The following is a 12,500-nucleotide window of genomic DNA, read 5'->3' as shown; positions in this document are numbered from 1 at the left end:
TGCGTTATCAGGACTTCTCAGGGGCCTGCCACATGTCAGAATACATTTCAGGTCTCCATTGTACGGGCCGATCACAAAAATAACCTATCAGAATACACACAAATTTCCAGGAGTTGGAGGTAAATATAAAGTTTTAAAATATATCTTGGAAAGATATGTTTGAAGTTATAGAATTAGGAAATCGCAAAATTTGTAGACAATATTTTGTTGGTTTTAAATTTATAAAACCGGTAGCTAATTAAACTTAGATAAACAATACGAAAGTGTTTCACTTTTTAAAAATGCAGATTGTTATTTTCAGTGATTGGAAATAGTTTGGTTTCCCCCGTAGTGTGACCCAGAAAAAGTACTTCATAAATACTGGTTATTTAAAGCTGCCCAGACAATATTTTTACCTGACCTTTTAAAGCCAACCCCCAACAGATAGTAATATGCCCATACAGATCCTGAGAGCTCTGTTAAGTGGGATGAGAACTAATAATATTACCCGGTATTTTGGTACTGGGGAGACTGGTTGAGTTCTACTCCGCTTTTTTTTTTTTTAAGTTTGTTTTGACAGTGCTATAAACCCAAAGCTGCTGGCCAGACCTCAGGACTTAATGGTAGGACTTAATGGGGGTCCCTCAGTGGCTCCTTCTGACCTCCCCACCAGCAGTTGGTCCTTTGCCCTTGGTCCTCGCCTGAGGACGGAGTGCCTGGTGGCTGCTCCCAGGGCTGCCCACCCCAGAAGCCTTGGCTTCGGAGGAATGGATAGGGAGCCACCCACGTACGATGGTGAATCCTGGCTGCAGGACTCTGGGAGGAAAGGTGTTGGTGCAACCACGTTGAATCCAATTTCTTGCACGTCTGGGGGAAGAGAAAGTCGAGCCATCCGCTTATCCTCTGTCTTCCTCTCACCCCAGGCCGCCGGGAGGCCAAGGGCCCGTCTCCCCTCTCGGCCGGCCGCTGCGACGGGGCTCCCTGACAGCCTGTCATGACTGCATTATGGCAGGTTGCTGCCGGCTCTGGGGGGAGTCAGGAGCTCGCTTACAGGGAGCGGGCTCAGGCCGTTCATCAGCACCGCGAGCCCCTGAGCTGACTCAGAGCAGACCCCTCGCCGCGTCCTCTCCCGGTGCCCACTTGATGCCCGTCTCACTGGGGCGGCAGCCCCAGAATAGCACCTGGCATGTTGCCTCTGAGCCAGAGAAATCAAGACCCATGAGGACTGCTGCAGTCAGAGCGGGGGAGAGGCTCCCCCTTTCCTGCCGGGCCAGGAGCTTTGCTTCCCTAACCCCCGTTTCCCCCTCTGAAAAGAGGGTTGATAGGGCGCCTGGGTGGCTCAGTTGGTTAAGCAACTGCCTTCGGCTCAGGTCATGATCCTGGAGTCCCGGGATCGAGTCCCGCATCGGGCTCCCTGCTCGGCAGGGAGTCTGCTTCTCCCTCTGACCCTCCCCCCTCTCATGCTCTCTGTCTCTCATTCTCTCTCTCTCAAATAAATAAATAAAAATCTTTAAAAAAAAAAAATAAATAAAAAAAGAGGGTTGATAATGACCTCTCTGGGTACCTCTGGAATGTTGTCAGAATAACGTCAAGAGCAGACGCAAAAAGTACTCAGATTTCTAAGAAAAAGGGTGCGGATGTGGGGCAGTGTCACCATTATTTACAAGTAATAGAAGCGGCGCTCATGAAGAAACACATTTTTTTCTTTACGCCCAGCTGGGGAGAGGGCTAAGGAGACCACAGAGCTGAAGGGCTCAGCCCTTTCTGACTTGGAACTCAGACCTGGGTTCCAATCCCCCCTCAGCGACTTGCCAGCTGTGTGACCCCGGGCAAGTTACAGGGTTTTGTGGGGATTAATAAGAGAGCTCCAAGCACGGTGCCACTTGGTGAGGGGTGGCTCTTTAGCTGGACGCTTCTTTGTGGGGGTCAGGGTGGGCATTGCAGGAGGAAGCAGTGGTGACCCAGAGGAAGCCGTGACTCCAAAGGGTCAAGCCCACCAGCGGCCCCCACGGGGGGGCCCCATCCCTCCACCTGCAGCGGGAGCTTAATGAAGCTGCATCTGGCCTGTTTGTCCTCGCTGTGTTTGCCCAGTGCCAGTTGCAAAGGAGATGATAGATAACCCAGGCTGGGGCTGCATGGAAAGGATGTTCTGGTGTTGTCATATCAATACCCACTGCTCCGGTCAATAATTTACCGGAGGCTCAGGGTGACACGGGCTGGGTGGGCAGTGCCAGCTCTGCACCTGGTGCTCGTCCTGAGCCTGTGGGTGCCTGGGCTGTGAGAACCCAGCCCGCAGACACCAGGGAGGCATGGCAGTGACCTGATTTTCTCTTATCAGGCATAAGGAAGAAGTCCCCACGGAGTCTTGCCCATTTCCAATATAAATAATGTAATTCCCCCGCCTGCCTGCTAGGGGAGGAAGGGGCAGTCTTTGATCTGAAGGAATTAAGTCAGTAAACAAAAGGGAAGAGGCTGTGGAGGTGTCTCCTTAGGGCACCTGCTGTGCCATTTGCCCTGAGAGAGATGCAGACAAGGGAAATGGATCGGTGGGGGCAGCCGCGCTCCCGCCCTCTGTCCCCCTGGATCTCCCTGAAGTCGCCCTTTGTCCTCAGCTGAGCCCAGAGACACCTTCCCAGGGTCCCAGCTGCAGGCCAGCCCCTGCGTGGTGTCCCCCTCCCCCTCCTTGGACTGGCCCAGCGGGGACCGCGGGCAATTTTCAATGGAGGATAATTCTGGGGGAAATATGTGTGCCAAATCTGCTTGGTCTGGGATAAGCAGCTTAGCCTAGGGACCCCGGGGTTGGAGAAGGAAGCCCCCACCCTCCTGCCCTCTGTCATGGGATGAAGGGGCCTGTGGCTGGCAGAGCCACCCAGACTGTGTCCCACAGAGGGCCACTCAGGCTTCCAGGAGAGCAGGCCCTGGGGTATGGTCCTTCAGAAGCTCTCTGCTTGCAGCTCTGTGGCCTTGAGTAAGTCCCTCTACTCTCTGGGCTTCCAAGTCCTTGGCTATACAAGGTCAGGTTTGGGCCAGAGGAACTCTGAGGCCCTTTCTTGTTCCAATAGTCTTCAAATCTCATGTTTTAAAGGAATTCCTCAGGGGCGCCTGGGTGGCTCAGTCGTTAAGCGACTGCCTTCGGCTCAGGTCATGATCCCAGGGTCCTAGGATTGAGCCCCGCATCGGGCTTCTTGCCTCTCCCTCTACCTGCTGCTCTACCTGCTTGTGCTCTCTCTCTGTCAAATAAATAAATAAAAATTCTTTAAAAAAAAAAAATAAAGGAATTCCTCAGGCCTGGCCTCCCCAGGCCCTGTCAAACCAGTTTCACCCTCCCAGGGAGCCCAATGGGAAGTGAGTGACCCACTCTCCCACAGAAGCACCCACGGCCGCGAGCTGGACTGGAACCGGGTGCCCCGGTCGTTCCCTTCTCCGAGCTCCACGCTCCTCTGGCACCAACGAGGGACTGGCAATTGTGGCCTCAGACCCCAAGTTAATGTGAAGGGCAGCGCGCACCGGGACAGGGGGCTGACATTGCCCCCCTGGGCTTTCCCACTGCCTCCTCCCGAGCAGCGCCCCAGCTCCTGGCAGCCTGGGGGGGGGGAGGAGGCAGCTCAGTGGCAGCTGCCTTGTGCCCTGAAACCCGTGGGGACCTCCCTTCTCTGCCCACGCCTCCATCCCCCCCCCACCCCAAGCCTCCTGCTCCCAGCCCGAAGTTCCCAAAGCTGAATCTATTAAGTCCTTCATATTAGCCAGCAAAGGGGGAAACAACCCTCTTTCATCTTAACTGGAGTGAATTTGCATTAACACCTGGGGAGTTCTGTTTGCCTTGAGAAAGCACATTGCTATTCTGAGCTGCACACGCTGCGGAGTTAGTCGCAGTATCCTATTCTTTTATTAATACGGCTTTTCTCTCCTCCCTCCTCTTTCCCATGGAAGAGAGAGAGCGGCTGGGGATGCCAGGGCTCCCCGCCCCGCGTAGGAACGTCCAGGGAAGCTCTGGAAGGGGGCGCAGGGAGCAGCCTCCAGGTGGAGCGGGCACCGTGTCCCCACAGGGCAGGCCTGAGAGCTGCCCCCGCCCCATGCTCTGAGAGGCCACCCTGCTCCAGGGACAGCCCCCTCCCCAGGCCAGACCCAGGACCCCATCTGCCACTCTCTGCTGGGGCCAGTCCGTGCTGGGCATAGGGTGGAGAGGCCCGGTAAGGCAGTGGGTGTCCACACAAGGGGGGAGGGGGGCCAGGAGATGCAGAGAACTCGGGGTTGGCTCCCACCGGGCTGAAGGGCCCCAGCAGGGACGCTGTGGAAGTCACAGCATTACAGGCAAGCCTGACTCAGTGGCTGCCGTGTGTCTGCCCCAGGGGCACTGGCGTCAGCCGCCCTCACGGCCTGTCAGCCAGGAACTCGTCTGTGCAACTTAGGGTGGGTGCACCTAGGAAATGTTGGGTCCAGGTTGGGTGTGGGTTGGACAGATCTTGGTTTTCAAAGGAGGTTCTAGAAGGAGAGAAAGGGGACACGGTGGGGGGGCGGGGGCGGGCAGAGAACAGTAAGTGGTGACACACCTGCCCTCGGCCCTTCTTGTTCTCTAGTCTTTCAGGAGGCCCAGCTCCTCCTCGGGTCCAGACCTGGAAGGCACTTGCGCCCGTCTCCCTCCGCACAGCACTCACTGGCCCGGATTCCAAGGCTGAGGGCTGCTGAGAGCCTAAGACCAGCAGTGGAACAGCCAGACACCGGCAGATGACCTCCCGTCCCACCTCCTGCTTCCTGGCAATCCCAGGAGACGGGGAAGGGGAAGACGATGCAGGGCAGACAGGTGGGCCAGGCCCCATCTCCTCTGGGGTGGAGGCTGAGCAGAGGGAGGGGCCCTTGAGGACTCTAGGTGGCATAGCCCATCTGGAGGGGCCGGCAGGATGGGGAGGGGTTTTGCTTCCAGCGCTGCTTGGAGGAGAGGGCTTGGCCTCTTGACCCTCACATTCCTCCCCTGCCCGATGGAATCAGTTCCCACTGACCACAGGGTCATCGTGGGGGATGAATGGGGTCACGGATACCAGGTTCTGAGCTAGTGCCTGCTGCAGCGAGAGTTCATTAAACAAGACCAGTCACTGTGTGGTTATAGCTATTTACTATTAGCTTGTTCTGGACTCAGTTATCAAAGGAGACAGCTCAGGGCAGCGGGGGCCGTCATGGGCCAGGAGGGGATCTCCCAGAGGTCAGCCTCCCACCTGTGTGGCCTGGGCAGCTGTGCCTCCCTCCAGACCTCCCTGAGCTTACCCCAATGAAGTGGCGGGGTGGGGATGTGGCCAATGGCGGGGGGCGGGGAGCCCTCCCAGTGCTGGGGCTCAGGCCCTTTGTGGACTGATGCAGGAGACGGGCTGGTGGTGGCAAAGGTCCCTGAGTGGGTGACAGCTGCAGCTGGTTGGCACAGCCCCTTGGAACCCAGAGGGGTGTCTGGAGGGCCTGGGAACCCTGAGCCAGCATCAGCGTTCCATGGGCATCCCTGGCCCCTCTGGCGGCCTGTCCGCCCCCACCCTCGAATGGGCCCATGCCAAGTGCCACGGCTGCTCTCTCCAGTGACATTTACCAGCTGGGAAGTGGCCACCGAGACGTGAAATCAGTGGCAGCCTGGGGCTAGCCCACTTCATTACAGCCAGCTCTGCTCCACTGGGTAGGTCAGCACAGGCCAAGCACGGCCCCCTCCCAGAGCCCCCCACCTCCTTCCGGCCGGCCCAGCACCAGGCCTGGCTCAGGAGAGCAGGCTCTAAAACCCCACCCCAGCAGCGATCCTGTCTGCCGGCGGTCAGGGCCACAGGGTCCCCTGAGCACCTGCTCTGGCCGGGCACCAAGGAGTGTGAAAAGAATAGCACTGATCTGTGTTTGCCTTGGCGTACTTGGTCTCTCTCTTTAATCCTCACCACTGCGCACACCAGGGCCCAGTCCACAGCAGCAGCTCCCCGGTAAGTCCCTCCCTGGTGGCATCATGAGGCCCCACGAGAGCCTTGTGCAGTCACCACTGCACCCACGTGAGATGGGAGGAGCCTGAGGCTCAAGGGTGCCCATCCTACCCCCACCCCCAGCCTGGGGCCGTTCTGCTTCTCAGCTTCAGAGGAGAGTTCCTCCCCCTGGCCCAGCTCAGAGTGGATGGACCAGAGCCCCCCCCCCCCGCCAACTTACATTACCTGTGGGTGGCCATGTGCTTTCTGAAGGGGCTCAGCAGTGGCGCCAAGCCCAGGACAGGACAGGTGTGGGAGGGGCTGTCTGGGGGTGGGATCAGATTCCGGGAGGAGAGGCTCTAGCCCTGGCCGTGGCCCTCACGGCACAGGAGGAATTGAGGGTTCTGGGCTGGGCTAAGCTCTGCTGGGGTACCTGTGCTTGTTCATTCCTGGGCCCCCCACTTGGCAGCTCCTCGTTCAGCCATGCCTGGCCGAGTTCCATGGCCCCAGGAGGGTGGAAAGAACCCAAGTCCTGTGTGCACAGGTGGGCTCTGCCTCATCCCAGCTGGGGGGCTCCAAGCCAGTCACATCAGCGCTTTGCGCTCCAGTTCTTGAGGCTGGAAAACAGGATCACTGATGCCTGCCTTGGATGAGTAATGAGACAAGACACCTCAAGTGCTCAGCACGGCGCCTGGCACTGAGCGCGCCCTGTGACTGCCCGGGAGCGTGCGCCACCCGAACGGATGCTCTGCTGCCACATCCTCATGGATGTAGCGCGTGGGACGCAAAACTCAGTCCCGGTCCACCTGTAACTTCCAGAATACCTGGGGGCAAGCAGGTGGCCAAAATCTTCTTGTCCGATTTCCCCGTGCCCAGCACAGAGCCTGGCGCTGAGTAGGTGCTCGGTACATATTTGCTGAGTGAAGGAAAGGGTCTCAGTTTCCCCATCTGTGGAATGGGGATCTTAATGCCCCAGGATCTTATCCCACTCCCTAGGCGGCTGTGCAATTCAGGTGAACTGCTAGCTCAGAAAGCGTTTGCTTTTATAATTAAAATGCTGAGGAGGAGGGAGGCTGTGACTTCCCAGCAAACCAGCTGGGGGGCTGGGAGAGAGTCTGGGGCGTGCTGTCCCCCTGGCCAGCTGGTCGGGTCAGCTGAGCTGTAATCACCAGACACCTGGCCATCACTCAGCGCCCCCCTCCCCCAACCCCTCTGGCCCAGAGGAGCATCCATCAGTGTCGCCTTCCCCCGATGCCCAGACAATGAGCCGGTCCCGCCTGAATCTGCTGGGCCTGTCACTTGCAGTCATCGCTTCCTCCTCCTCCATCAGCTGGAGGAGCAGGGCTCAGCTGGGTAAGGGGCGAGAGGACTCCTCCCCTCTTCTGGGTGAGGGGGCACTACTGTGCCCCCACTTTACAGATGAAGACATTGGCTCTGAGAGGCCAGAGACTTACCCAGGGTCTCAGACCTGAGTTCCAGAGCTGTCACTCAAACACTGGTCAGTCTGGCCCCAGGCTCCCTGCTTTTAATTTTGGCCACCCTCTTCCAGACCTCAATTTCCCCGTGCATGAGAGAGCTGCTGACTTCCTGAAGGTTCGGGCCCCACAGAGCCTGCCAGAGGGGTGCCGCCTGCTCGTCCCATCCCAGCATCCCAGGGACAGCATGATGAATGGGGCTCTCGTTGGGGGCAGGGGTGACACACCCACACACCCGCAGACCAACCGGTTGGGTGATGGATCTTTTCTTCCTCTCCCCTCCCCAGGGGCTCCGCGCCATCTGGTCAGGCGCAGAGCCAGGCTGATGGACAGGCCACCCGCCGGGCCGCGATCACTGCAGCCAGCACCCTCACCCGCGCTGCTACATGCCGGGGGCAGGAGGGCAGCTCGGCCCCTCCAGTCGTTAAACAAACACACAGTTATCGAGGGCTTACTATGTGCTGGGACATGGGGCAGGCAAGACAGACTGGGAAACTAGCTGTCACCCTCCAATGTGGCAAATGTGGCCAGGGGACAAAAAGAGGGTGGCTATGAGAGCCAGAGGAGGCCTCTGACTAGACCTGAGGGACCCGGGTGATGGCAGAGGCAGCAGCTTACACAAAGACCTGGAAGCGAGGGAGGGCAAGGCACTCTCAGGCCTCCGGGACGCGTACAGAATGCCGGAGGCCTGGAGCTGGGATGGGGGCAGGGAGCCAGGGGAGGCCGGGGGGTGGGGGAGCCAAGCCAGGTCAGCACTTCCATAAAACCCTGTCGTCCTGGAGGAGGGGGCCTACTGAGGGTCTGCAGAAATGCAGGCGCAGCAGAGAGGGTCTGAGTGGTGGGACCGGAAGAGACAGCAAACGGGAGGATGTGAAAGCTGCTGACAGTGGTCAGTGTCGGAAGCCAGGGGCGACAGTACTGGCCCCACTTCATAGATGAGGAAACCGAGCCTCGGAAATGGGGAAGGGCTCACCCAATGTCACCCAGGGAGGGAGAAGCAGAGCTGGACCAGAGATGCGGTCGTGTGACGGCCAGTGGTCCCCAAGCCCCCGGCATCCAGGCCTTGTCCCCAGGCCCAGCCTGGCCGAGCGCCGGAGCCCGAGGACACCCTCCACCAATACAGGGACCTCCTCATTCATGGAGGCAGCTGGCCCCTTCGTGCTGCCACGGCCCAGAGCCAGGCAAGAAATATCACATCATTAAAATGACAAATCCCTTCACTAACTGAACTGGAAGGCCTGCCTCCCTGCCTCAGATCCCTTCGGTCTCCTTCTTCCCGCCTCCCCGCCCCACCAGCTAATCTCCCCTCCCAGACTGGCAGGAGAGCACGCTAGGACCACCCGCTTGTCCCTCAGCTGACCTTGGGTCTCAGCCCTCCAGCACGGCATCCCCTCCCAAAGGAGTAGAGGGGCACTCCATTCTGCAGGTGATGAAGCAGCCCCCAAGGAGGAGGGGGGGCAAGGCCCTCCAGCAGGGGCTCCCTCCTCTGCAAGTGTCCTGACCATCAGCCCCCACATTAGCAGCAGAGGGCTGCCCCAGGTGACCCCAAAGGCCCATCCAACCCTGGGATTCCATAGCCCGCGCCCTGTCCCTACTCAGAAGAACAAGTCCAAAGCAAGCCTCACATTCCAGAATAGGGCCTGTGATCTGGGCAGAGCCTTTCTTTGGGGCCAAACCCGTTTCCCACTTGGGTGGGACATTTTCTTGTCTGAGCCCCACCTGGAGGAGAGAGCAAGGGTTGTTCTCCTGGATTTACAGGCAGGAACCCCGGTGGCCTCAGACAGGCTGCTGTCCTTGGTTTCCGCACTGACAATGGGGGCCTGACACCGCTCCTTTTGACCGAAGCTGAGGCCGAGCTTGTACAGGACTTGGTGGGTGTTGACTGAGCACACGTCTTGTCTCATACCCACTGATATATGTCATCATGTCATCTACACCTGAGTAGCCTCTACGTAGATGCCCGCATGTGCAAAGTGCAATGCTCACATAGGTACGTGCAATGCCCACACTGCCCTGCCCTGGGTTCTTGGGGCCCGGGCATTAAGACCCCTGCACGTGCATATCAACCCCCACACGTGCACAAACCCGGCCACCGATGCACACGTCTGTGCTGACATGCCCACATGCACCCGTGCACGCCCACACCCCCTCACACGTCCACCAGACCTGTCCGTGTACATCTGGGTCACATGCCCACAACCGCTGGGAGAACCACGTGAGGTCCGGGCTCCTCTGGGGAGCAGGGCAGGTGAACAGATGCCGGGAGACGCCGCCTGGTCCTGCAGGCAGCCCCGGTTCCCAGAATGACCCCTCCCCCCACTCCCCATCCCTCCTCCAGGACCAGCCAGCAAGGACATGCCGTCCGTCAGCCCAATGTCCTGGTCTCCTTGGACGCAGACAGAGCCCATGGCAGCGTCTGGCGCATCCTGACTTGGCCGAAGCAACAGCACTGCTCCCCTCCCCGCCGTCCCCAGCCCCCTTCCCTGTGCCTAGCACTGTCCTGCCTGCCCTTTCTCATCTGCTGGCAGCAACATGAGCCCCCCGCTCACCACCCTCCTGGGGCCATGGTGGGGAAGATATTTCTTTCAGGAATCACTGAAGGGGTGGTGAATCTTGCAAGCCCTCCTAACTGACCTTGAGCAGGTTCTTCTTCTCTCAAGACCTCAGTTTTCCCCTCTGGAAAATGGGAGGGAAGTTGAACTAGAAATTTGCCAAGATCTTGTCCATCTCTGTCTGTGCAATTCTTCCAAAGGCCAGGAGAGAGAAGATGGGGGAAGGGGTCAGGTGGAGAGATACAGGGAGAAGGAAGCAGAGCTTTAGGGACAACCCCACCCTGGCCCAGCACCAAGCCTAACAGGATGGGTGGTTGGTGATTGTAGCAACCCTGAGTCTGGGGACTGAGTTTGGTGTGCGTTCTCTTGGTGTGCCTGCCACCTCCCAGGGGGTGCTTCGTTGCCATTTTACAGATGAGGAAACTGAGGCCTGTAGAGACACCCTGAGGTGCCGAGAGCCCCCCAGCTTTCTGCACTTCCTCACACGAAGGGCCCCTGTGTGGGAGCCATGCCTGAGATGACTCTGGTACTCCCCGTCCTGCCCTCAGCCAGGGAGGGTGGCATTCCGGGAATGGCTTTCTCTGGAGCCAGGCACTTCCCCCCTGCCTGCTCCCTGCTCCTGGCTCTGAGCCCACCCTTCGGCACTGCCCATCCATCTACTGTCACTTCCTGGCAGGGCCAGTGGGCCATACATCACCTGATGATGCCTGAGGCAGCCGGGCCAGGCAGGCGGGCAGGGCATTGCTGAGAGTTCTGGACCCCCGTGCTTGGCCCAAGTGCGAGCCACCCCGGCGCCGGTGGTGGCCTTTCAGGCACCATCTCCTGCCTGGGAACAGGGAGCTGGGGCCAGCAGAGGAGGGGTCTCCTGGGAGTCCCTGAGTGCTCCCCCCCAGAGTTAGCCGCTTCTTGTGGGGAAAGCAGAACAGAGGCGGTCAGAGGCCACGGGATGACCTGGCAGCAGGGGACTGTAGGCTGAGCGGACGGCCGTCAGATGGAGGGCACAGAGGTAGAGCATTTGGCAAGAGGACAGAGATTTTTGTCTCCCCTGCCCCCACCTGTCTCATTTGCTGATGTAGGTCGATGGGGCGCCATCTCCTAACTGAGCTACTGCGGGGGGTGGGGGGGTGGGAGCCAGGTCAGCCAGAGGGAAGGGCTCACAGCTCCGGGGTACCTCAGCCACCATCCCCACCTGGCATCAGCCTCCTGCCCCTTCAACTGGCACGCTTCGCACAACCTGCCTCACCTCCCAGGGCCGCATCTGTAGGGAGGCTCCCATTATTCATTCATTCATTCATTCGTTCATTCATCCAACAACTATGTATGCGTGCCTACTGTATGTCACAACGATAGGGATGCAGCAGTGAGCAGAATCCGGTATCAGGCAAGAAGGAAGAGTTACACTGTGGTACGTGCAAGCCCGGACAAGCAGGGCAGTGGAGGATAGGGGCTGTTTGTCTTTCTGTGTGTGTTTTTTTAAATGTTTTAAGCTAGAGTGGTCAGGGAAGGCCCACTGGGAAGGTGATTTTTGAGTAAAGAGTTTAAGGCGCGAGCGATGAAGATGTCAAGGGGGAGTGCGCCTTCCCGGCAAACAACATGGCCGGTGCAAAGGCTCTGGGGTAGGAGTGTGCCTGGCACTCTGCCAGGAGCCGCCAGGTAAGGCAGTTGGAGCAGGGGAGCAGGTGGGGGCGGAGAGGTAAAGAGGGAGGTATTTGGGGCCCCTTGTGACTTTGATTCTCCCTTGGAATAAGGTGGATGCCATTGCAGGGCTGTGAGGGGACCATGCCTGAGTTTAGAAGGACAACCAGTGGTAGGTTAGGGGATGAAGGAGAAGGGCATGTGACAGAGGCCCTTGGCCCATGATCTCCCTGTCCTCCCTCCATCCCTCCCTCTCTTTTCTGTTTTTCTTTCTTTTCTTTATTAATTAAGACAGCAAATATTTGTGGAGTGCCAGGCATGGCTCGAGCCTTTTGTGAATTCAATCCAAAGGATGCTCCACCCTGCCTCCCCTGCGCGCTTCACCATGTCTGCCCCAGGCGCCTGGAGTGGGGGCTGGGCCCGCGTGTCAGCCTACGTGCCCCCTCCCCAGGTGCAGAACGGCAGCTGCACGTGTGCAGAAAACCTACCAAACACTGGTGTTCAGGGCTGGTAAGCCTCACACGCACAGGTGAGACTAGCACAGAACACACTCCCTGGGCCTCAGTTTCCCCATATGAGAAAAGAGCAGGGTGGGAGGACCTAAGACCCTTTCCTATTTTAAATGAGGACACTTTGTGGTTACTCAGAGCCCAGGGGGCCAGACCTCGAGGACACAGGGCTGAGGTCTACCTGCGCAGACCGGGACATCAGTGCATGCAGCAAGCACACAGGTAAGGCTGCCCAGAGCTGCGGGAGCCCACATGAGCACAGGGGACACACATATGAGGATACAGGGAAGGACTGGGCTTGTGGGAACCCCTCCACCCTGTTCTATGGGGAGTTGGGGTGTGAGTTTTGGGGTCTTTTTGTGGAGTAGTCTCCAAGGCCTCCTCCTCCTGACATGTTGGGACTCTAGGTCTGGGAGGGGCGCAAGTCCCCCA

The sequence above is a fragment of the Halichoerus grypus genome, chromosome 13 (assembly GCF_964656455.1).
Source record: "Halichoerus grypus chromosome 13, mHalGry1.hap1.1, whole genome shotgun sequence".
Lineage (NCBI taxonomy): Eukaryota > Metazoa > Chordata > Mammalia > Carnivora > Phocidae > Halichoerus > Halichoerus grypus.
Note: the sequence above shows the minus strand (reverse complement) of the source record.